Genomic DNA, 24,276 nt, shown 5'->3' with positions numbered 1-24,276 from the left:
ATAGAAAAGATAAAGGAATGTCACTCCCCATGGTTCCGTTATGTTATATAAGACTCCATATTCCTAGCAAACTCAGTCTAGACACTTTCCTGGTTGGTTTGATAAAATAAGCAACCATGTTGGAACTGTGAGTAGCTTCTAGGAGCTGTCAGAAGCCTCCACACTCTATCCATTAAAAAGCTGGGGGCTTCCATCCTACAACCACAAAGAAATCAATTCTGTGAACTACCTGAGTGAGCTTGAAAGTAGATTCTTCCCCAATAGAGCCTTCAGTTGAGAACACTGCCCATCTTTAGTTCAACACCTTTAATTCAACTTTGTAAAATCTTAGCTAAGCCATGCCTAGATTTCTGACCTACAAAAACTATGAGATAACAAATGTGTTGTTTTAAGTTTATGGTAATTTCTTAAGAGGCAATATATAACTAATACAGCTTGGCACATAAAAGACACTCACAAAAACAGAGTAAACCACCTATTCATGTTTATTAAATTCCTATATTATGTATTCAATTTGACAAAAAAGTATTTGAAGCTCAAAGAAGAATTGATGACACAAGTTCTGTTCCCAGTTCTGGGACCAGCTTTTGGTAAGCCACTCCCATTATCTAGTCTCAATTTCCTCATTAATATAATGGGTGCTAGAACTTGACCATATCTAAAGGTCTTTTTTTTTTTTCCTCCCATGGAGTTGCTGGTGGGTTCAAACCGCCAACCTTTCAGTTAGAAACTGAACTCTTTAAGGATTACATCACTAGGAAATGTTATGGGGCAGTTCTACTCTGTCCAATGAGGTTGTCATGAGTCGGAAGTGACTCGATGGCACACAACAACAATGACAAAGGTCTTTCTAGATCTGACGTTCTGTGATATCATAACATCAATTTCCCTATCAAAAGCAGGAGAAAGGAAACCACCAGCGACATGACTGTCTAATATATTTGTCAAATATATGTATTTCTAATATTTTATGCCACTTGTGAGAAGCCTTTTCATTCTCCTGATGGTGTCTTTTTGATAAACAAATGTTCTTAATTTTAATATAGTCCAATTTATCAAAGTTTTGCTGGAGATATAGACTGATACAACCACTTTGAAAAACTGTTTGGCAGTATCTACTAAAGCTACACCTATGTATTCTTCTAGGGACATACAAAATTGAAATGCATTCATATGTCCAACTAAGACACATAGTAGAATGTTCATATATATATATATATATATATATCCATTGTCATCAAGTGGATTCCGACTCATGGTGACCCTATAGGACAAAGTAGAACTGCCCTATAGTGTTTCCAAGGAGTGGCTGGTGGATTCAAACTGCCAACCTTTTGGTTCGCAGAGCAGTTCTTAACCATGAACCACGAGGGCTCCAGAAAGTTCATGAGAGCACTATTTTTAACAGTCAAAAACTGAAAACCACTCACATGCCCACTGTCATGGTTTGAATTATGTCCCCCAAAAAATGTGTGTATCAGTTTGGCTGGGCCATGATTCCTGGTACTGCGTGATTTTCTTATATATTGTAAATCCTGCCTCTATGATGTTAATGAGGGAAGATGGGTGGCAGTTGTGTCAGTAAGGCAGGACTGGATCTACAAGACTGGATTGTGTCCTGAGGCAATCTCTTGAGATATAAAAGACAGAAGTGATCAGAGAGACAGGGGGACCTCATACCATCAAGAAAGCAGTGCCGGGAGCAGAGCGCGTCCTTTAGACAGGGGTCCCTGTGCAGAAAATCTCCTAGTCCGGGAGAACACTGAAAAGAAGAAGGCCGACAGAGAGGAAGAAGCTTTCCCCTGGAGCTGATGCCCTGAATTTGGACTTTTAGCCTACTTTGACTGTGAGGAAATGAACTTCTCTTCGTTAAAAACCATCCACTTGTGGTATTTCTGTTATAGCAGCACTAGATGACTAAAACACCAACCATCAGCGAAATACATAAATAAAGTGCAGTATATTCACACAATGAAATATTATACACCAATGAGTAAGAATGATTTAAGATGGTATGCAGAAGTATGGAAGAAACTCACTAACAAATGGAAAGAAGCCAGACACAAGAAGACATATGTATTATTCCATCCAAATATAGTACAAAAGCAGGCAATATTTACCTGTGCTGTCAGGTGCCAGGACAGTGGTTTTCCTTGGGATAGAAGGGTAGTGAGTGGGAGGGAGACCAAGGAGCCTTTTGGGATTCTAGTAATATTCCATTTCTTGATCTGGACCCAGGGTGTTCATTGTAAGAAAATCACTGAGTACAGTTATGGTATATATAGTTCTCTATATGTATGTATATTATACTTCAATAACACATTTTTTAAAAGTGCTATCAAACACAGGAGCTTCATTTGAGCCTCATAACAACCTTCCGAGACTTTCAATTCAGGGACAATTATTATCAATTTACAGAAGAGGAAAATGAGATTTTTAAAATACAGTTCAATTCAATCCAACTACTGTTTTTAGACACCTAATGTATGCCAGGAAGAGAGGATGCAGTGAGCAGAAAGATATAAATAGTCCTCACAGTTCAAAAAAGTATGAAATACTTCACTCCCAGAGCGCATGGCTTAAAAGGATCAAAAAATTCTGGAGACAGAAGGGATCCTAGAAATCACCGTGACTCTCACTTTCTAGATAGGAAACTGAGGTCGAGAGCACAGACTTTGTAATGGCCCTGATTTGTGTTGGATTTCTAGGTTCAACTCAATCACTGGGTGACCTCAGGTAAGCTACTTAGAGTCTCTGTGCCTCAGCTCCCTTATCCCAAATGTAGCGATAAAAATATCTACCTCTGAGAGTGGCTCTGAGGATAAATTTCTAAAATCTGGGAACACGCCCTAGTGCACCATCCAGCAACCATTAGTTCTTATATAAGTTGATTTCCCTTCCCTTCGGGTGATTTGAGGTGAATGACTCAAGGTCCAGCACCCTTCCTTAGCATGTCTTTCTGCTGCTCTGAATATGTCCAAACATGATTTTAAGTGTTAGGTACACTGAGGGGTGTGATGGACATGCTGCACAGCCCTGTCGGCTTTCCAGGGAATGTGCCTGTGGAGCTTCTGAGCTTCATAACCTGCAGGTCTGGGTATCCTGTGACCCCAGCAGGGTGGCAGGCGCTCTCCTTGGTGTTGACGGCAGGGCTGCGAGAGCACAGATGAGTAATCCTTTCTGGTAGGAAAGCAGATACAGCCGCCTGGAAAGCACACGCTCAGGGAGGCTGAGTAGGGGAATGAGCGTAGATGAGCAAGGACCACTATCCTGGGCATGTGATCCAAGGTCTCGGGAATGTATCTGATTCAATCCACTGGCCGTCCTCACGTGCTGCAGCCCTCTGATCTGAGCCCTGGCAGCTGTCACCATGACCAATGGGTGACACCCAGCCCCTTGCTGACACTGTTCTTGTCTTTCACCCAGTGCTGTCCCTGTTGCCCACTGACACAAGGACGGCATATAGGTCTATGAGACTGCTTAGGGGACAAGCTAATCCTCCAAGATCCTACAACCTCCCACTTGTTAAGGAGAACAGTAAAACACTGCCCACTTCTCTGCAATAGTCCCTTCCTGCACCAGACATTCTCCTTGTCTTTAAAGGAGAGCCGTACTCTTCAGTACGTACATAGGGTTGCTATGAGTCGGAACTGATTCAGCAGCACCTAAGAACAACAACAATAACGTATTTTTCAGAGTTTATTCTCAATGAATGAGGAAGCTTCTTTATAACTGTTTAAAGCACCTTCATATGCGGTACCTCCTTTGATCCTCATGACAGCTCTCTGGAGGAGGAAGAGAATAGTATGACTCCCTTTTCATTGAAGAGGGTAATGAGGCTCATAGTGGTCTGCTGAATTGCCCAGAGTTGCATGGCAAATTAAGTGGCCATCAGAATTAGAACTTGAGTCTACTGAAACCCAGTCCATTGCCTTTCACTATGCTGACTCTATCCTCCACAGATATATTTCTACTGCTACCGTTTAGCAATCTGTTCTTCTCTGACAGTATCTGTGCCTTTCCTGCAGAAAAGCTATTAGCAAGGAGAAGTCTCACCTATCCTTGCTGTATTCCCTGAAATTAAGGAGAGAAGGTGCATGAGTCAAATTAACAACCTGAGGCAGCTTTGAGGATCATTTTGAGAGAGTCATCTCTAGCAAGCTACATCTAATATCCTCAGTCTGGAATAGTGTCCTTTCCCCTGTTTATACATTTACACTGTGTAAAGTAATCTATTTATGCATCTGTCTCTCTCCCTCAAACGTAAGATCCCTAAGTTCAGAAATCACGTCTTACTCATCCTTGTATTTCCTGGTGCCTGGCACATGGTAAACACCCAAATGTTTGACTGAATGTGTTTGACTATAGATTGATTATAGAGCAATGGAGTCAATGATATTGAGAGTCAAAAGGTACCTAGAGGTGGTGTACCCTGAGGCTTATTTATTGGGAGAAATCTGAAGCCTGGAGCGTGAAGAGGACATGTTCAAGGCCAAAAGGAACAAGATGCAGAAACAGGACATCTTCTCCACAGGCTGTTGCTCAGTTCTGTATTTTTACTATAGTGTTCAAGTTCTCAGTCCTTACAAATCTCCCTATCCTGTAGTATCCAAACACAATAAAGCATGCCCCAGTCTACATTACTGCCGGAAGTCTACTTCTGCAGTAGTGCCTCTGAGGATTCTGCAGAAATCTTTACATATTTTGTTATCCAGACTCTGGCTTCAACTGGCTCTTTGACTCACCTTCGTCAGCCTCACAGTCACATTGGTGAGTGTTGTGGATTGAATTGTGTCCCCCATACATGTGTGTCAACTTGGGTAGGCCATGATTCCCAGTTTTGTGTGATTGTCCACCATTTTGTGATTATCCTATGTGTTGTAAATCCTAACCTCTAAGATGTTAATGAAGTAGAATTAGAGTCAATTATGATAATGAGGCAGGACTCAATCTACAGGATTAGGTTGCATTTTGTGTCAATCTCTTTTGAGATACAAAAGAGAGAAACGAGCAGAGAGGAGAGGGACCTCATACTACCAAGCAAGGAGAACCAGGAGTGAGTGTGTCCTTTGGACCCAGGGTTCCTGCACTGAGAAGCTCCTAGACCAGGGGAAGATTGATGACAATGAACTTTCCCCAGAGCTGACAGAAGGAAAAAGCCTTCCCCTAGAGTTGGCACCCTGAATTTGGACTTCCAGCCTCCTAAACTGTGAGAGAGTAAATTTCTCTTGTTAAAGCCATTCGCTTGTGGTATTTCTGTTACAGCAGCTCTAGATGACTAAGACAGTGGGCTATTTATCCTCTCCCTTTAGGGATTCCAGTAGTCACAGGCATACCTCTTCTGCTACTCCCCAAGCACTGAACATTAGGTTCAAAAACATTTACCAAAGACAGGAAGGTAGTATAAGGAAATTGCAAAACCAGAACAGGAAAATGAAATATTGGATCCTGAACAAAAATGCTTCCTACTGCCTACCTGCCAAATCACATCAGAAAGGTCTAGGGCTGCTTGTGTCCCTCTCTGCAGCTCCTGGCCTTCCACCACACTGCTAGGGCCTACTTTTCAGATCATACATGATTCTGCTGGGTTCTTCCCTGAGTACCAGTTCCTTATGCCCAACTCTGGTCTTCAGTCCTACAAGAGAATATCGAAAAGAAAGTTTTAATGTAGAAAATAAAAATCTCTTGAGAAGATATAGCCCACTCCCCACCCCGAAACAGCTTTTTTTCATTATTAAACAGAATTTGTCACAGAACGATTTGTCAAAATTTGTCTGAGGTATTTGGATCCATATTGTCTCACTAGCACCGGCTCCCCCAAAGCCAAAGAGTATGTGCATAACCAGAAAATTCCACAGAGTGGAATCTCCCAGAAAACAGAGTAGTATACCTCAAAAAAAAAAAAAGAAAAAGAAAAAAATTCTCACTTTCTTATTTAACCTGGAGGTGGGGGGAGGGGGGTGCAGAATTCATGCTGAGTTTAGAATACTCATTTCTTCCAGTTTCCATCAATCAAAGATTCAGATGTCCAGCCCCAGAGCACTTTTCCCAGAACTTGGTATCTATGATCAGGTAGAGATAGCTGATAGTACATATTTATGATCCATGCGTATTACTAATAATAATTAGCATTTATTGATGGGCTGTATATGCCAGGGACTGTGCTTAACATGTTACCTGCATTCTCATACTTAATCCACCCAAAATCCTGTGAAAAGTCACAGAGATGCATTATGGGTGTGGTTGAAGGTGCGGCTGGGTCAGTGTCCAAATTCTACCACTCATCCCTCTTCTTAACAGAGTTCCTAGCCAAAGAGCGTATTCACAAAAGAATCAGAAGCCAAATAGGAAAGAAAATGCTGATATTATTAATGTCTGGGAAATTCCACAAAGGACAACTCTTATGAAACAGGATTGGAGAACACACCCTAGGCCTGAGGCTTAAGAGAGTGAGGGTTGGTTAGGTTGTGCAGACCCAGTCTTCAGCTTAAGTAGAGGCTACAACAAAGCACTTGAGTGTGGTCGGCTTCCTAAAGGGAGGTCAGGAGTAGACAAGAGGATCATGAAATCTAACTTTAAGATACCCTCACTATGCCAATGAAATTCTCTGGTTTAGATCAATTAGATTAACAATTCCAGTGAGGTCACGTGGACAGAGGAGTGCGATGTAAGGGAGGAGGTGGAGTAGTCCCTCACTACGGGTCAAGGCAACTTAGTGAATACAGAGAATACGGAGGCATGCTTGTGTCCCTCTTCTCCACTTTCCAGGGGAGGAAACTAAGGCTTCCTGACGTTGAATACCTTGCCCGCAATCACATGGTTAGAAAGTGGTACTCGAATTCAGGCTCTCTGGCTCCAAATTTCCAACTCTTACACCTGCTAAATGGTGCCCCTTGTTTCACTGACTCTTGATATCTCCGAAAATATAGGACCTCAGCCCTTTGCAAAGTTCTCTCCCACCATTTCCAGGAACCTCCAAGGAATATCCCCCATTTGTGTTTATGAACTTGTTTTGCCTTCATCACATAGGATCTTTCACGCCTTTTCTTTCCTGTTCCAGCATCTTTGAAGATGTTACTACCTGTGAAGCTGTTAATATATTCTTTTTCACTGTCTTTGAGACCTATTGGGTTTCCCTGGGAACCGTCTTTACCTCCACTACCATCTATACACCATAGGCCTCAAGGAACCCAAGGAGTAACATTAGAATCTGGAGTCCTCTTGTACTGAATTCAAGTTGGCTTCTATGCAGAAGTAGGGAAAATTTTTCTTTACTACTTCTTTTATGTAGGTTCCAAGGAAGTGCCATGGTGTCTCCAAGGGTTTTAGAGAAAACAGTTCTTTCAGTTTCTGTTTGTAGAGTCACCCATTGCCTATGGGGCTAGTCTGGATGACCATGAGGGAGGCTACTCAGCCATCCCCTGCCATTTTAGTGTATGACATTTTGAACCAAATGCCCTTGCAAATTTATTTCTGGTGTCCACCCCCACGTTTTCAAGATCCTTAAAGGCATTTCTGCATCTCAAGGACAAACCAGCTTTAATTAAGCCTGGGAGCCTTATTAAATGTTGAAAATTGTTCCATTAGTCTTTAGAGAGAGCGAACATGTTCCTCATTAGTAATATGTGAGAGAGGGGAAAACAAACATGAAGACACTATGTTGTCACTGGCCCGACCAGTGCTGCCAGGTCTCCTACACATCACGCATGGGAGCATGTAAAGCAAGCATGAGCAATAGCACATCTCTTGAATATTTATATAGAATTAGTCTTCTTTCTAGATTCCCCTACTGATCACTTCTCTCTGGTTTCTAATCATCTGGCTGTATCCTCCATCCTTATAATGCTAAATATTTCAGGGTATGCCACTGGATATCTAGACCTTCATACTTCCCCAAACACACACAATTCACCCTCACCTCTGTAGTCATCTATACTTACGAATTAGTGACCTTTCTATCAGTTTTGCGGTCCCTGTGTAGTGTTAACGTGCTCAGCTGCTACCCAAAAGATTGGAAGTTTGAGTCCACCAAGAGGTGCCTTTGGAGAAAGGCCTGGCAATCTACTTCCAAAAACTTGGCCATTGAAAACTCTATGGAGAACACTTGTACTCTGACACACATGAGGTCACCATGAGTTGGCATCTCCTCAACATCAACTGATTTTTGGGTCTATCAGTTTTGGCTTCTCGAAATGGACCCAATCCCTTCACAATCAACCAAGGCAAATGAACATACTCAGTTTGGCCCGATTCCTGGCCTCCTTTATCTCATTCTGTCTGTGACTCTTTTTTTTAAAGAATCTTAAAATATGTAATTTATTTAATAGAGATTAACAAAGTGTAGTTTTTGAAAAATTAAGAGGTAGCGTTTCAGTTTAAAAATAATTTAGTCCAAATTAAAATACATCATTGGATAAGTTAGAGCTCATAAATAGACTTCAAATGTTTAAATAATCCAGTCTGTAACTGCTCACTGATGCAAAACGACACAGATTTCTGAAATCTCAGAACACCACTACTTAGAAAAAGAGGGGTTTATTTAATAATTCCTTTAAACTCTCTTACTGAGCACCTACTATGTGCAAGTTCCCACCATGTAATGTGATAGTGAGCCTATGGGTCTGGGTAAGACACAGTTCTTCAAAGGGTGGTGGTGTTAGTTGTCACTGTGTTGGCTCCAACAACAAAACGTTGCCTGATCCTCTGCCATCTTCTTGATCATTGGGAAGTTGGAGTCCATTGTTGTAACCACTGCGTATTTTGAATACCTTCTAATCTAGGGTTGCTATCAGTCAAAATCAACCCGATGTCAATGGGTTTGGTTTTAGTTTTCTAATCTAGGGAGCTCATCAACTGAATGTGAAAGGAACAAAGAAAGTGGCTGAGATTCTACTTGAACAGCCCAGGATCCATGCCGACATGCACAATTCTGTGGAGTAAGTGTTTATATTGAATAACATCTCTTTCTTGTTTTATTTTTATATAGCTCATTTTAGCTCACTGCAGAAAATTGGGAAAATATTGAAGAAAATAAAATTAATTTACAATTCCACAATTAGGAATGTTGTTGTTATGAAGTGCCATCTAGTCGGTTTCAACTCATAGTGACCCTACATACAATAGAACAAAACTCTGCCTGGTCCTGTGCCACCCTCACAAGCGTTGCTATGTTTGAGCCCATTGTTACAGTCACTGTGTCAGTCCATCTCGTTGAGGGTCTTTCTCTCTTTCACTGACCCTTCACTTTATCAAGCATGACGTCCTTCTCCAGGAACTGGTCCCTTCTAATTAGGAACATAGCAGTTTACATTTTTGTCTATTTATTTCCAGGATTATTTTTTTCTGTGTTTTTTTTTTTTTGTGTGTGTGTGTGTGTGTGTATGTAATTCATTACTGCAGGATTAAAATATTAAAGCATATTTAATAGTGTCCTTAACTTAATATTCTATCATAAGCATTTTCCCATACATGTTAATTATTATCTTAGTCATTGTTTAGAAAAATAACCTTAATTGTTCTTATGTAGTAAAGATTTACTAAATCAAGTTCTAAAAACAAGCAAAAAAGGAAACATATCATGACATGAGGAAGAAAACAAAATTCACCTATAATACCACCTCTAAGAGATAAGCACTGATGAGTAGCCTTCTGGCATAATGCACGTATCGTATTTTTACGCAAATAACTCTCACCTTCTATGTTTGTTTGCCTACTGTGCCTTCTCCCATGAGGTATTTTCGTAAGTGCACTACGTAACTTTTTACAGCAATATGTAAAAAAGAAAAAATGGCTTAGTGATACAAAAATACCTCTGGGGGGAGGGCATGGTTGGCAAACAAACGTAGAAGTCATGCATTATTTGTGTAAAAATACGGTAAGTGGATTTTAAAAATTGAGGCATGCTATATAAAATGTCTAGAACTTTTTTTTTGCTTAGCAACTTATTGTAAACATTTTATTTTGCTTGTGATGAAGATCATTTAGAAGTTTTTAAAAGTATTGCGTAATATTACATCACATAGTTATACCATTAATTTATTCATGCCTGCCTATAACTATAGCAATTTATTCATGATTCAGAGCCAAGACTAAACTCAAAGGCAGAATTTTCTTTTTAATACTTTCGTTAGAAGTCAAGACAGAAAGGTAGTAACCAAGCATGAAAAATTAGAAGGTAGAAAGGCACCAGTGAAATGAACCTATGAAAAAAAGTTGGACTCAAATATACCAACAATCGTGAAGATGTTGCAGGACAGGGCAACATTTCATTCTGTTATACATAAGGTCACCATGAGTCGGAGCCGACTTGATTGCAGCTAATGACAACAACAAAGAAAAAAAGTAGTAGAAAGGAGGAAATAAAGTTGAAACTAGATACTAATAGATCGGAAAACAGAGAAAAAAATAGACTTGACAGTAGAGTTGGTAACATTGCTCTTTGAAACTAACAATAACTTCTGATCTTTAAACTTAAACTGTGTGGATTCTCATCCCAGCTTCCCTGACAATGACTGGGTGGACATATTTGGTCTGGCCTAATCCCAGCCTCACTTAGCTTACTCTATCTCAGTCAATTTTTTAATCCACAAATATGCAACTCATTTAATAGATACTAAATAATTATAGTGAGTTTTGCAAAATTAAGAAGTTGCTATTTCAACTTAAAACATTTAACTTAAATTAAAATATAATATTAGATATTTCTGACCTCACAAGTATGAAATACATATCTCAAAATACTGAGAATACGTTTCAGAGTTATAGGTCCTTGCCCAGACTTTAAGTTTGGGGGAAAATCTAAACCCTCTTCTATTTAAAGAATGCTTTGTTTGTTTATTTTTAAGTCTTTGCAAGTCTAGCCTACTGAAAAATATTTATATATTTAATTTTGGATGGACATCAAGAACCAGCAGGGTACAGGGGCATGCTTGCAACCATGAACTCCCTGGTGGCACAGTGGTTAAGAGTTTGGCTTTTAACCCAAAGGTTGGCAGTTCGAATCCACCAGCCATTCTTTGGAAACCCAATGGGGCAGTTCTAACCCTGTCTTTTAGGGTTGCTATGAGATGGAATCGACTCGACAGCAATAGGTTTGGTTTGGTTTTTTGGTTAATGATCGAAGTTTCATGATATTTCTCCACAACCTCACTCGAATCTTCCTTGTTGAGATAACGCTTTAAGATCAGGAATTTTCTCTGAGGAAAAGGCTGTCATGCCTAAATCTTTCTTAGGTTTAGCTACAAGAAAATCATTTGTTCTTGAGTCATTCATTCAGTAAGAATAAACACTTGGTTAGCCACTTCATTAGATGTTTTGCAAGATACAAAAATAAGTAAGACATGGTTTCTGTCCTTGGGACATTTAAAATTCACAAGCAAGGAATGTGATGTAAAGCACAGAAAAAATAAATATGACTATGTAGAGAAAGAAGTCATTTGAATTGGGGCTGGGATGCTTGCTTCTTTGGGAAAGTGATAATTGAGCTGTACCTTGAAGACGGTGAGAGTTTTATGGGATGGGAGAGGGCATTCCAAGGTGAAGTGAGGTAGGTTTTGAAAGCCTTGCTCCTATTAGCCTAGGAGATGCAAGATGTTTCAGATTCCTGTGAAAACTCATAACATGATACAACCTGTGTTTTTAGGAATATTATTCTGGTCCAAAGGCTAAACAGAGTTGACAGATTCGAGGAAGGAAGGTTATGCTGGTAGTTCTTTCTCCATTAGGGCAGAGACGGAGGGCATGGAGAGGAGCTCATTGTGGATGGGAACTAACAGAACTGTGAGTCTCTGTGTGCTTAACAATTGCTACCAAAAGAAAGCTTTCTCTTTCATTAATGCCATTTCAGAGACACAAAGCACAGTTGCTGGCATTAATTCGCCTTTATTTACCTTCTCTAAAATAGCTAGCAGCTTCTTTACAAATGATCTCTTCTTGGCACGTGAGATTGCTGAGATAGTTTCTTCCCACCATGGGTAAATAGGCATGTCTGACTAAATCTAGAGAGTCTTGTTGGGGGACTGCATAATGCTTTCCACAAAAGCCTTAGACTGGGCCATGTGCTTGTATCTTGGTAATTGTCGTTGTTGTTGTAATAAACTAAAAATGTGGCACCCACTCTGGAACGCATCCAACTCTCTGCTCAACTGTGAGTTCAGGAGGGAAAACATCACCACCTATCCCCACAGAAAGACTGGGAATTTTATTTTGTTCCAAGATTGGAAACCGACTACTGTTTGAGCAATTTAGACAAAATGGCTATTTTTAACCACAGCATCAGTATAAAAATATTTTTGAGTCATTTACAAGAAAGTGGTTGCAGTTCATTTTAGGAGTAATTAGTTCTATCACTAGCAGTGTAGCACTTCAGAGTAAAAATTTGTTATTTTTGAAGTTTGAGATATGCTCTTTTCTACATTTTCTCTCTGTGTCAACCTCAAGGACTGTGCAGTATTTAGTGGTTGATTTTGCTATATCTCTGTGAGATCTAAATTTAAAAATGAGCATAATAGAGACAAAAATAGAAATATTTTAATTATTTATGTATTCAGTCATTCTGAAAGAGATTTAATGAGCTTGTGCCATGTGCCAGACACCGTACTAAATGCCAGGTATAGCGTTAAATGGAACATGGTCTTGCCCTCCTGAAACTTACATTTCCATAGGAGTCTAAGGCATGGACACAATACCTCTAATATAATTTATACCGGTATGGGTGTATACAAGCAAAGTACTGGATCACAGAAGAGAGAACAATTAATTGCATTAAAAGAATTTAAAAAAAGAAAAAAAAAAATCACAGAGGTTGTGGCATCTTAGATGAACCTAAGGAATGAGTAGGGTCTCTAACAAGTAGAAATGGTAAAGACCTTCCAGAAAGAAGAAAGAGCATGTGTAAAGAAGGGAAGTGTAAAGTGTCCTTGGGAAGGCAGCATGGCCAAGTAGAAACATCTTGAAGTCACAGACCTGTGTTTAAGTCCTACCATCTCTCTTAATAGCTGAGTAATCTTGGAGAAGTTGCCCAAACTCTCTATTAACACTGAGATAATAATACCTATCTTATTGTGTTAGTCTTTGATAACATGAGATAATATATGTAAAAGCACCTGGCACTTTGCAAGTGCTCAGTTAATATAACCTTATTCTAGAGAAACACGCATTTCCTTCAGGCTGAATGTAGGGTGTGTGGATGGGAGTGGGGAAGGAGACGAAATTAGAAAGACAGGTTGGGGCCAAATCATGTGAAAGTAAAGCTAAATAGTTTAGATTTTATTCTGAAGGTGATCAGGAGCCTTCAGGACTTTTAAGAAGGTTTGGACCAAGGTTAAATTTATGTTCTACAGAGATCAACCTTGGACAAAGAGGAGAATAGATGGAGGGAGAGTGAAGCTAAGGATGGACGATAAGCTGTTGCAGTGATGCAGATCAGAGAGGCAGAGGGTTTGATCTCTGCATTGACTGTGAGCTAGACTAAGGGGAGCAACACACAGGAAATATAATGGAGATGAAGAGATCACATTGGCAGGGTTTTGGGACCACTGAGATGTGGGGGTGAAAAATCCCAAATTAACTCTCATGAAACTTGGGAAAACACTGCTGCTTGAGTGCAGGCAACTTTGTGTTTTCTCTTGCAATAGCACAAATGCATCTGCTTATTTATCCAGCTGCTTGGATTTGGAGAAAGCTAAATCCACGTTGAGAGGAACACGGCTATTTTCTGCTACTAAGTCATTCATAGGCACGTGGGAGTTAGGAGGAATGTAATTGGGACATCTCCTAAACCTTTTGGTGTTTATTGACAGATCCTTGACTTCTTGGGAGAGAGAGTTGAATCATTTAGTAGAGTCTTCTCTGGCTTTGGAAACCCTGGTGGTGTAGTGGTTAAGTGCTATGGTTGCTAACCAAAAGGTCAGCAGTTCGAATCCACCAGGCACTCCTTGGAAACTCTATAGAGCAGTTCTACTCTGTCCTACAGGGTTGCTGTGAGCCCAAATCGACTTATGTCAATGGGTTTGGTTTTTGTTTGTTTTTTTTTTAACTCTGGTGTTATAGACCAAGAAACTGAATGTCAGAAATGGGAAGTTTCCTATTCTAACAATTAGAGAGTGTGCAAAACACCAGAGCTAGGAGTTAAGCCCAGGTTCTTACATTCTCAGGTCACTGCGCTCTTTTTTTTACTCCGCTTGATAAGGTAAATTGCTGATGAATGCAAGCGGACATCACTAATGGTGAAGTGGCAAGCACCGATCTTGTCCACCTCCACCTCCACCTCCACAGAGATGAAGGGAATTGTTTAGCTTTCCTCCTAAAACTTACATGTGAATTGAAGGTCAATCAATTAGAGCTAAAACATCCTGAAGTTATATGTAAATTCATAGCAGAAAATTATTTGATTTATGAGAAAATATATCTACAGAGCAACACTGATGAAGTAAAGTCATTAAAATAATTTTCAGTTTTCTTAGACATATAAAACCAAACCAAACCTACCACTGTCTAGTCAATTCCAACTCATAGTGACCCCACAGGGTTTCCAAGGCTGTAAATCTCTACGGAACCAGACTGCCACATCTTTCTCTCATGGAGCTACCTGTGGTTTTGAACCGCCAAAGTTTCTGTTAGCAGTTGCCTTAACCAGTGTGCCACCAGGGCTCCTTTCTTAGATATTCATATACATATATATACAAATTCATGGGGATGTGTTTGCAAAATGATGAACCACACACAGGCCACAAATTAGAGTTAGCCTAGGGATCTTCTGCAGGAATAGAAAATCTTCATTCCCCAAATTTGAGGTATGTTGTTGTTAGGTGCCATCGAGTCGGTTCCAACTCATAGAGACCTTATGCACAACAGAAAGCAACACTGCCTTACAGTCCTTGCTATGTTTGAGTCCCTTGTTGCAACCCCTGTGTCAATCCATCTCCTTGTAGCCTTTCCGTATGCGTGTGAAAACCCACCTAGTTAAAGGTTTTCTTCACCCACCTCCCGCACTTCAATCACTGAATCCTAGAATATCAGAGCTAGAAGGAGCCAAAGAACTCGTTGACTTCATTTCAATCAACAAATATTTATCTGAATGCCATACTATGTGTTAGGCACTGGGAACTCAGAGAGGAATAATAGGAAAAGTCCTTTCCCCATTAAATATGGGGAAATTCAGTTTAATGGAAAAGACTGACCAACAAATTTAAATTATGGTTTGGAAATGGACTTCTGATTCAACATGGTACCTGACCTCACACATTTATTTCACATCCCTCCGGAGATCACCTTTGTTGATGTTAGGTGCCCTTGAGTCAGTTTTGACTCGTAGCGACCCCATGTACAACAAAACACTGCCCAGTCCTGTGCCATCCTCCCAATCATTGCTGTGTTTGAGCCCATTATTGCAGTCACTGTGTCAATCCATCTCATTGAGGGTCTTCCTCTTTATTGCTGACCCTTTGCTTTACCAAGCACGATGTCCTTCTCCAGGGACTGGTCCCTCCTGATAACATGTCCAAAGTACATGAGACAAGTCTCCCATCCTCGCTTCTAAGAAGCACTCTGGCTGTCCTTCTTCCAAGACAGATTTGTTCATTCTTCTGGCAGTCCATGGGATAGTCAGTATTTTTCGTCAACACCATAGTTCAAATGCATCAATTCATCTTTGGTCTTCCTTATTCATCATCCAACTTTCATATGCATATGAAGAAACTGAAAATACCATAGCCCTAGTCTAAAGGTAGAGCTGTATGTCTTGTTATTGGAGAGCTAAGGGTATTTAACATAGAATGAAGTTTTAATAAAGGGCCAAGTGCAAAGTGCTATAAACACTGCTATCTGGGCCAGAGAAGAAAGCAGTGGACTGAATTCTAATCCCCGTTCTGTGTTCTAGTCCTAGTTTTGACACTGCCCTGGGTTAAGTTTGTCTGTTTTGTTGTTGTTTGTTTGTCTTTAGTTACCTCATTTATAAGCAGATGATCACTGTGAATGGCCTCTTTCAGGTCTCATCTATGATTGTCTGATCCTCCATAGAAGGCTGAGTGGTGAGCCACTAAATTTAACTCAGAAAATCAAACATTCCAATTTACCTTCCTTTCAATCACTTCTTTAGTTTCAAAAACTGGCATTTAGTGAGCACTTACTAAGTGACAGAGAGTGTGCAAAGCACTTCAAAAGTATCCACTCTTTAAATCTTTCAACTCTATGAAGAAGGTACTATTTGGTCTTAGCAACTTCTTCACATCATAGGATATTTTTGTCATGTATCTAACAGGAAATTTAAGCAGCCTTGCTAGTGTTACTGTAAGCAGGATGTGAATCCAGGACAGCCTTCTGAAAGCATTAGCTGAGCATCTCTCTTGACTAGAGAGAACTCATTGGCCACAACGACCCCATCTAACCAATGATGTGCCTTCCTGCCCAGAGTTACCAGTATCACTAGGCTGGCAACAAGTCTTAGGAAGTTTACATCATGTCTGTATTTTTGAAGTTACTAAATGTGAAAAATACCATGACCTCAGTGTTCCCTTGCTGAGCCAGATTCATAGCATTACCACCACCTGCTCTTCCAAAGGTTTCCATTTAATGCAGGTTTAAAAATAAGGACTCTGAACTCTCTCTTGCTTTCTTTAGAGAAAAGGTGTAAGTCTTGTTGGAGGGTTGAAGAAATTCCAGGGTGATGCAGTGGAAAGACTTGTGTCAGCTCTGACACATGACCGTGGGCAAGTCAATTTCACAGCCCTTTAACTTCTTCATCTCTAAAACAGAGTGGTTGAATAAGACAGTTTGGGTGGTTGAGAAGAAAAATGGATTGGATTATGTGTCAGTTATTTATCTTCAAAAGCACCACAAAATCTTCATAACTAAAATGTACATTACTAAAATGTAGGTAAGACTCCTACAGGCTAATAAAATGCTTAAAAACAGGTAGATTAAAACTTTTTAACTCCCTCTTGTTTTTTTTTCCTTCCTTTTCCTTTTTCCCTCCTTCTTTCACTCTTTCCTTCTTTCCTTCCTCCTTGTTATGTACCAGGCAGTACTCTAGGTGCTAAGGATGCAGGCTAGAATGAATAATAGACAAGACCTCTCCTTTCGTGGAACGTACATTCTGGTGTGAAGAAAGACAGTAACAATTAACCTGGTCAATAAACTAATTTAAAGTATTGGTTGGGGCTATGAAAAGAATAAAGTGAGAATATGGGTTAAAAAGTGGCTGGTTGCAAAGTAGAAATTTTATATTTTACAGAGGGTGGTTAAGACGGGTCTCCCTGAAGAGGAAATTCTTTGCTGAGATCTGCATGAATAAATGGAGTCAGCATTGCTCTGAGGAGAGAGTACCACAGGCAGAAGGAATAGAAAGGGCAAAGGCGCTGAGGAAAGCATGAACGTTGCCTGTCCAAAGAACAAAGAGAAGGTCTACATGTCTGGAGCATGGTGGACATGGAGGAGAATGGAAGGAATAAGATCAGAGAGGTGGTATGAGCCAGGTCACGTAGGACATGTTAAAGAGCTTAGATTCTGTTCCAAGTGCGTTTGAAAGTCATTGAAGTGTTTTAAGTAGAAGTATGAAGTGTTTCACATTTTAAAAGTATTAAGTTAAAAGTGACTACATTGGATGCTCAATAAATGTTATTTATCTGATTTTTACCTTTTAGTATCCACCTATCAGTCCTAGGTTCATTCCTTCGGATCACATGATTGAAAGACCCTAATTAAAACCCACGGAGTGTACTGAGCATTGACATTCCAATGTCCTCCAATTAGTCTAATTGTGCATAATTTCATGTCCACTTATTGACGCAATAGCCATTACTCCTCTCTCACCGCCTAAATATTGTAGGTGTGCAGTTCTTGTTACACACATGATAAAATTGTGCTATGATAAAAGTGTTGTTATGTTGAACCCATCTATACATACCTAATGTATAGGCACTGGGTCTTGGGTGACATAGGCTGGGTTAACTATCTGTCAGTCACTAAAACCCTCCTAGTTGCCTGAAGAAGAGGCACGACCAAGCTGTTGTTGGTGTTCGGTGCCACTGAGTCGATTCTGACTCATAGCAAGCCCATGTGACAGAGCAGAACTGCCTCACAGGGCTTCCTAGGCTGTGATATTTACAGGAGCAAATTGTCAGATCTTTCTCCCATGGAGCTACTGGGTGAGTTCGAACCACCGACCTTTCGGTTAGCAGCTGAGCACTCAGCCATTGCACCAACAGGGCTTCTTAAGACCAAACTAGACCAAGTGGATTGGCCTTAAATAGTTTTAGTTGCAGAGTGACCAGATGACTGTCACTTGCAAGGTAAAAAGGGGCACAGTTCCTGCCATATGGAGGCAGACTAGGTTCAGGGAAACAAAGAAACCATGCAAGAGGAATAAGAAGTAGTCCTGGGACCCTAGAGGTGCAGTACAGCCATCTGGGATGAGTGAGTGTGCTATGATTCAAAACTTCAATTCTTCTGAATCCACTAAGTAATAGAATGGTCAAATATTCATAATGTGTAAGTTAGACATTGTTCTGCTTCTTGTCCTTTGTTCTCTTTCAATTCATCTTTAGTGTTGGTAAAGTAACTTTGAACAATTCTATCTTGTCTCAGCTGTTTTCAAGGGAACTAATGGTTAGGATATGAAGACACATTTGGCCTAAACTATTAATGGAAAAGCAATTCATCTCTGGGATGTGGCCTTGTGGGGGAAGAAATCAGCATGAGTCCCAAGGGAACAGTTAGATTCAAAGGGTTAGAATCCAGTGATCCTTCTTCTCTGTTCCTTTCCAGGTGAAGGTTCTGAATCGACTTTTATACCTTACATGTTGTTTTAAGTAAGAGAGGACATTTCTCTTGTATCCTCACCATCCTGGTGCCTCTTCTAAAAAATGTTCTACTTCACTTGTTTTCAAAGTGTGTTACCTAGACCAAGCAGTATCTAGAAACTTGTTAGAAATGCAAATTTTTAGACCCTAGACAGACCTTCTGAATCTGACACTCTCAGGGTATGCCCAGTCATTTCTGTTCTAATGACCCCACGTGATCCTGATGTACACTGAAGTTCAAAAATTCCTGCTTAAATTGATCTTAAAGTGGGGAACTTAGAGAAGCCTCACACTTCATCTAGGGTGACGAAGAGCAGAAGCTCCTGCTGCCTTCAGTAGCTGGAGGTAGAGCTAGAGTTAGAAGTCCGTTTTCTTTGGTCCCAGGTCATGAGTCTTTCCATTATATCAGGCTCTGAACCTCAGTCCTTGTAAAGAATCACAATACTAAAGATAACTTGTAATATTATATTTCTTTCAGTTTTGTAGATTCATTAAGCTTAAAAGAAATAGGAATCATTTCACATATAAAACTATAATTTAGAAAGCAAGTAAATATGTACACACAAATCTGGGTATACAGATATTCACTGCAGTATCATTTATAACAGAAAAAAAGAGAACAAAACAAAACTGGGAATAACCAGTGGAAAAAAATATGGATAAAGGATTTTATGATATATCCGAACAGTTGGCTACTATACAGCCATTAAATCATGCTTTCAAATAATATATACCAACATGGAAAAATAGACATGATGTAAGGTACAGAAGCAAAATATAAAACTGCATATTTATAATAATCCTGATGTTGATTTTTTTTTTTTTTTTGGATGATAATATGTTCAACAAAACATACATCCAATCAACAGTTTTTACAAGTACAGTTCATCGATGATGGTGGCATACTTTATATTGTGTCCACCGTTCTCACTATCTCTGCCCATGTTGTCACCACCATTAACTTAGACTCTACGCCTCTTAACCTTCTCATCTGTGCTTTAGAGTTGCTGTTGTCATTTTGATCTCATGTCTTTAATTCTTTAAAAGAGGGCAATGCTCACGACAGACTTCTTCCTGATGTTATTTTAAGCAAATATGAATATAGATTGTATTAACTGAATGTATATAAGCACAAAAATTGAAGGGAATGTATAAACTTATAAACTTCTCAAGGTACTTGTCACTGAGTAACCGTTTAATCTTAATATGAAAAAAAAATGTATCATGAGAGGAATCACTTCAAGCATACTTATACCAATTTTTTATTTCAATATTAACAGGAAATTGCTAGATGAGCTTAGACAACCCAATCCCTCTGTGCCCTTGTGTCCTGCATCCTCATCTGGGATATGAATCCATATGTGTAAAGTGATTTATAAACGTGAAGACGTCTGGCAGTGTTAAGAAGCATTATTAAATATGATTATCAACTGTGAAGCTCCTTGTTCCTTGTCGTGTCTCAGCAATATTAAATACCACAAGAGACGGAAGCTGTAACTTTATTTTCACTAAATAAATGCCAAGTTGCTGTGTTTTTGCATGTTTATCCTTCATTTATACAACAGCCACAAACAACTAGTTTAGGGATTATCAAGAGCTTTCCTCTCATGATCACCTAATCAAGACTTTTCTCTCAACATGGCTTAGCCAAAGTTAAGAGGAATGTTTATTTTCACAGCGTTTAAGAAATACTACGTAAATACTGTTGTTTAACATAAACTAGTAATAATAATAATAGTAATAAGTGTTATTGTCAGGAGAAATGTAAAAGTCTCCAGGTAAACCTCACTCGTATATTTATAATTCTCATTAAAAGGAGAGAAAGAAAACTGAACTACTGGGAATACATTTTTTCATTCATTAATTCCAAAAATATTTATTGAGCACCTACTATGTGCCAGACAGTATACTAAACAGTATGAAATCATGAAATGTATACAGTAGTCTAACAGAGCTGGTAAGACAGGCCAATTGGAACACAAATGGAAGAAAAGAAAAAGAGAATAGATCAGAAGAGAGATATATTTCAATAATTTGGGCATTCAGCAGAAGAATGTACGGTTCCACTGAGACTTGAAGTTTTGTTTGGAATTCAGTGTTGGGGAGCTGATGAGGAGGCGATCTTTCCAAAAGAAGCACAAGCAAGGGCTTCAAGATGGAAAATTACATCACATACATGGGAAACACCAGGGGTTTTCTTTTTTCTATAGAAGATATCCTCTCTTAGAGTGTTATTTCTAAAATTACCAGCCTAGAACAGCATATAATTGTTGCTGTTGTGAGGTCCTGTTGGGTCGGCTCAGACTCATAGTGACCTTCTGTATAAGAGAACAAAATGTGGCCTGGTTCTGTGCCAACCTCACAATCACTGCTATATTTGAGCCCATTGTTGCAGCTGGTATGTCAATCCATCTTATTAATAGCCTCCCTCTTTTTCACTGACCCTCTACTTTACCAAGCGTGATGTCTTTCTCCAGTGGTTGGTTCCTTCTGACAACATATCCATAATAAGTGAGATGAAGTCTCACCATCCTTGCTTCTAAGGACCATTCTGGCTGTACTTCCTCCAAGACAGATTTGTTCCTACTTCCGGTAGTACATAGTATATTATGACAAACCCTGGTAAATATAACTCTTATGATTAGTACTTTTGGAGTTGGTCCATTTTGGGAGGGAAGAAGAACACAAGCTGGCTGTCTTGAGGACTGCTAGGCCTATCCACACATCCCGCAAAGCACCAACTAACCAACCAACCAAAGCAAAAATCCAACTTCAGAATTCTTCAAAAACGATGAATTTTTCAAGTAGGTTCTCTTAAAAAAGCTGTATGGTAGTTTCCATTATCCATCCCATAATGAAATTTTAAGAAGATTTCTTACTCTTGCTCTCTTTCCTCCACTTTCTCCTTCTTTTTGTGATGTGACTCACTCTCCCTACAAGAGTGAGCAAGGAATACAGTCTGCTCCTGCCTCTGGAGCTCCCCAAGAAACATTTCCTTGGAACTCTGGCGAATAAACTATCCATCTTCTGTAGGAAAGGAGCAGATGGAGAGGCAGAAGACGGAAACAGGGAGTGAAATTTTCCAGAGCTCCTGAGATGTGGTAGGCAGGACCCCAAGTGTTTACATTATGTGACCTATTAAATCTTCCCATCTGGTAGGTAGTGGAGCTGGGACCTGAATTCACTGCTGTGTGATTCTAAGAATCAAGGAAAAATGGAATGTATAACAAAATGAGCCAAATATTAATGAGCAGAAAAACCAGTACTTCTATTTACCAGAAATTTCATACCTATCAAATATACTTTTATAAGTCCCAAATACTTGTTTTGATTTTTAATTCAGTGGTATTCCTTATTTAAAAATTGTTTAAAAGAGAATGTGACAAAATAACAGCTGCCTCTGGGTAATTGCATATAGGTGAAGTTTTTTCCTGTTCCTTTATATTTTTTGGTTCTTTCAAAAATAGATTTAGAACATGCTAATTTTATAATCAGAAGAAACAAATAAAAAAAGACACAAAGCAAACATCTGTGTAATGAATCACTTTATCTACATCATATAGAAATGTATGCGTGTGTATATATGTAATTATATGATAATTTGAGAGATATTCATATAAGATCTTCTAAACACAATAAAAACTCAAAGTTAGGATATTTCATCATTGACTTTAAATATCACTTACCTTTGTTAATGAAAAATCCATTCATATGGTCACCAAATGTGAGTGACCACAAATGTGAGTGTCTTTATTCCTTTCGCTCCCTACAACTCTTGGAGGTAAGTACTTTTATCAGCCCTATCTTATACATAAGGAAACAAAGGCCGAAACCAAAAAAACCAAACTCTTTGCCATCTAGTTGATTCCTCTTTATGGCAATCCTATGTGTTACAGAATAGAACTGCTCCATAGAGTTTTCTTGGCTGTCATCTTTACAGAAGTGGATCACCAGTCCTTTCTTTCATGGTAATGGTGTGGGTTTAAACCACCAAACTTTAAGCTAGTAAACCAAACCAAACTGAACCCATTGCCGTCGAGTCGATTCCAACTCAAGCGACCCTGTAGGACAGAGTAGAACTGCCCCAATAGAGTTTCCAAGGAGTGGCTGGTGGATTTGAACTGTCCACCTTTTGGTTAGCAGCCATAACTCCTAACCACTGCACCACCAGGGCTAACTGTTCTTACCACCCAGGGACCTGGAACATGAAGGTACAGGTAGGTTAATTGACTTGCCTAAGGTCAAGAGGATAGAAAACAGCAGAGGTAAGTTTTGAGCTCAGGTAGTCTTGCTCCGTGATCTAGATGCTGTGCTCTACTGCCTGGTGCTAATGTGCCCACTTGAGTTTTTGGAACCTCTCAGAGCACATATACACCATGGCGGGGGTGGAAGGGAAAGGATCAGTTCTCATTTCATCAGGAAGTCTTGCCAACTATTTTAATGGCCAGGCAGGCACCGAAGCTATGCTTATTGCCAGGTGCACAACAAAGCTCCTTACCTGCAAGAACCATAAAAAGAATCCCAGATCTATACTAGTTAATGAATCCTGAATCATAGATTGGATGTTCAGAACAGAGAGTTACATAACATAACTTACATAACAACAATCCCACGAGGTGGTGGTTATCAGTCCTCATTAACCCTCACTTCAGTTTAATAGCCATTAGTGACAACAGAGATACATTTTATAGGTGCTAATTGACCCTGCAGAAAGCCTTTGAAGCTCTCGCAAGAGCAGAGGACTTCTTTGAAGTTCTGTTATAGCTAAAGTGCCCAGGCAAGAACCTGGGAAAAATGTACATTAGAGAAGTAAATGCAGAAACCAAACCTTTGTACTAAATGATTAATTGTGTAGCTGTGGTTTAGTGACTGTGACCAAAGACAACTAACCTGTACTTGAGAGTAAGGGACTCCCCAAACTGCTCTGAAATTTTTCTGAGGAAGTACTTCAGGAGATTTTGTATGCATTACCACTCTGTTCTTGTATCATTGGGAAGAGGAAGAGAGGAGAAAACACTGGATGTATGTATATATATAAGCATATAAACCTAAAAACTTGTTGCCATTGAGTCGATTCTGACTCATGGTGACCCTACAGGACAGAGTAGAACTACCCCATAGGGTTTCCGAGGAGCAGCTGGTGGATTCCAGCTGCCAACTTTTCAGTTAGTAGCCTGAACTCTTAACCACTGGGCCACCAGGGCTCTGTGTGTGCGTGTGTGTGTACCTTTCATAACTCGTGTATGTATATGTATATATGTATGTGTATATATCTATATCCCTTTCATAACTCACACAAAAAGCCCCATGAGTAATCTGAAGCTCCGAGAGGTAAAGTAACTTGCTCAAGGTCACTTGCTGTCTTTGTCATCTAGTGCTGCTTTAACAGAAATACCACAAGTGGATGGCTTTAACAAAGAGAAGTTTATTCTCTTACAGTCCAGTAGGCTACAAGTCCAAATTCAGGGCATCAGCTCCA

General features: G+C 39.6%; 1 long non-coding RNA gene across 1 annotated transcript in view; it reads right to left on the bottom strand.

The window, feature by feature from the left end:
- The window catches only part of LOC111821599 (uncharacterized), a 64,811-nt gene that overhangs the window by 12,472 nt on the left and 28,063 nt on the right, over positions 1–24,276 (bottom strand). Inside the window, exon 3 of the long non-coding RNA XR_002824965.1 lies at positions 5,477–5,635. This is a non-coding gene — a long non-coding RNA (uncharacterized LOC111821599). The remainder of the gene's footprint in view (positions 1–5,476; positions 5,636–24,276) is intronic.

This window comes from Trichechus manatus, unplaced genomic scaffold (genome assembly GCF_000243295.1).
Source record: "Trichechus manatus latirostris isolate Lorelei unplaced genomic scaffold, TriManLat1.0 scaffold00092, whole genome shotgun sequence".
Classification (NCBI taxonomy): Eukaryota; Metazoa; Chordata; class Mammalia; order Sirenia; family Trichechidae; genus Trichechus; species Trichechus manatus.
This window is presented reverse-complemented; position numbering and strand designations above follow the sequence as displayed.